The sequence below is a fragment of the Bison bison genome, unplaced genomic scaffold (genome assembly GCF_000754665.1).
Source record: "Bison bison bison isolate TAMUID 2011002044 unplaced genomic scaffold, Bison_UMD1.0 scf7180017864227, whole genome shotgun sequence".
Taxonomy (NCBI): Eukaryota; Metazoa; Chordata; class Mammalia; order Artiodactyla; family Bovidae; genus Bison; species Bison bison.
In genome coordinates this window covers 230,715-233,276 of record NW_011494799.1, presented here as the reverse complement: position 1 = coordinate 233,276, position 2,562 = coordinate 230,715, and the positions used below count along the sequence as shown (strand labels likewise).

The 2,562-nt window shown below is 36.2% G+C and overlaps 1 protein-coding gene across 1 annotated transcript in view; it reads left to right on the top strand.

The window, feature by feature from the left end:
* Positions 1 to 2,562, top strand: part of FAM120C (family with sequence similarity 120C) — a gene marked incomplete at its 5' end in the record, with an annotated part of 124,500 nt that overhangs the window by 89,997 nt on the left and 31,941 nt on the right. The gene's annotated exons all lie outside the window — the stretch shown is intronic.

Genomic DNA, 2,562 nt, shown 5'->3' with positions numbered 1-2,562 from the left:
GATGACTGCTGAATTATATTCCAACAAGTACTAATATCACAGTACTTTATTTGTTCTTTGATAGATAAGTTTCCAGTTCTTAGGTATTCCAAACTGTGCTGCAGGGAATATCTTCACAGATGTCTCTGTCTCTTTGTGTTCCTGTGTCAGCTTATCAGAAGTATGCATTTTAGAGTAGAAGTCCTGGATCCTGTAAAATGTGCATATAAATTTTTCACCAAATATTGCCAGATTTCTCTAGAAATTTGTTCTAAATTATGAATAGTGCATAAGAGTTTCTATTTCTTCATATTATTGCCAGTTCTTATATAACTTCTTAATTTTTGCCAATCCATTGGGTTTCAAGTAGTATCTTCAGAAGAACAGTTCTATTAAGAAGCAGAAGATTCATTCATAGCAATAATAAAACATTTGAGTTAATCATGTGCCATCCTGATATATAAAGATGCATAAGAAATAGTTTTTGTTCACCTGACAGAATAATTCTAAGGTATGTTGGAAAAGCAAATGAATAAGAATAGATTATAATTTTTTATTTTTTAATATAAATTTATTTATTTAAATTGGAGGCTAATTACTTTACAATATTATATTGGTTTTGCCATACATCAACATGAATCCGCCACGGGTGTACACGTGTTCCCCATCCTGAACCCCGCTCCCACCTCCCTCCCCATCCCATCCCTCTGGGTCATCCCAGTGCACCAGCCCTGAGCATCCTGTATCATGCATCAAACCTGGACTGACAATTCGTTTCACATATGATACTTTACATGTTTCAGTGCCATTCTCCCAAATCATCCCACCCTCGCCCTCTCCCACAGAGTCCAAAAGATTGTTGTATACATCTGTGTCTCTTTTGCTGTCTCGCATATAGGGTTATCATTACCATCTTTCTAAATTCCATATATATGCATTAGTATACTGTATTGGTGTTTTTCTTTCTGGCTTACGTCACTCTGTATAATGGGCTCCAGCTTCATCTACCTCATTAGAACTGATTCAAATGTATTTTTTTAATGCCTGAGTAATACTCCATTGTGTATATGTACCACAGCTTTCTTATCCATTCATCTGCCGATGGACATCTAGGTTCCTTCCATGTCCTGGCTATTAAAAACAGTGCTGCGATTTTTTAAAAGAGCAGTAAAAGGAGTCTTGGCTCAAACAACATCAACAAAAAAGCCAGGGAATATTATAAACATATACTAAAATGATGTGATACTGACACAAAAATTGACAGGTCATTGTTTTAGTGCAGCTAATACTGAGTTAGACTCTAGACACATGATAACTTAAAATATGCTAAAGAAACCTTCTCAAATCAATGAGGAATAGATGAATTGTTAATAATTGTTGAGAAAATTGGGTTGGTATTTGGGGAAAAAAACATCATGTTAGAGCCTTACCACACATAAATTCTAGACAAATTTATTATAGACATAAATGTAAAGGAAAAAATAACAGGTAGAATAAAAGGTGAGCAATGATTTACCCGATCTTGAGACAAGAAACACGTTTCTTCAATGAAAATAAAGAGGCCTTCAAGCCCAGGGCATTGTCAAAAATAATAGCAAAATCAATGGCAAACAATCAGGTGGGACAAATACCTTAGTTGTCTGTGGTTGCAATACACCATACAAAAATTTAACTGGGACATCTGAGAAATAAAACAACCATAAATGGCTTGAATAAGCTCCCATATAGTCCTGGGAATCTGGAAGATTGTGTAGATATGCATGGCTACATATAGACTCAGGAGAGGCTTAGAAGAGCCCCGATTACATATTCATACCTGGTTGAACATGAGACCTGCACAAGGAAAACAATAAAGGCCAGACATAAATTGCTTGAATTTTTAATGTATGCCCTAACCTACACATTGATCCCTTTTGTAAAAATGAAAGCTTTATTGGCCCAAGATGTTTCTGCACAACCTTTGACTAATCATTGGCTGATGAATAAACTATGATGATCCTAGGGAGACTCCTAGGAAGCTAGACTTAAAAATGACATGAATTAAAAGTAAAAATCTGAGCAAGGACATCAGGCTACACATTGCAGGAGACACAGACTGTCCAGAATTAGCTCAGACATGTCACTAAACAAATAAACTAAAAAGCAGCAACTACAGTGCTTTGGGAAGGAGTCAAAAGTCCAGAGTTGCTATATTATCAAAACTGTCCAATGTCAAATAAAAAGTTAAAAAACTTGCAAAGAAATAATAATATGTGGCTTATACTCAGGACAAAAAACAGTCAATAGAAACTGCAGCCTACCAGTCTCCTCCGTCCATGGGATTTACCAGGCAAGAGTACTGGAGTGGGGTGCCATTGCCTTCTCCAGTAGCAGCAGCAGCAGAGGGCATATGTATATAGGACATAGTAAATAAACACTTTCAATCAGCTCCTATAAATACATTCAAAGAACTAAATGAAAACATATCTAAAGAATTAAAGTATGCTGACAATGACCCATCAAATAGAGAACAGCAATAAGAAAATAGATCAAGATGGTCGAGTAGAAGGAGACGTGCAACTCACCTTGCCCCATGAACACACC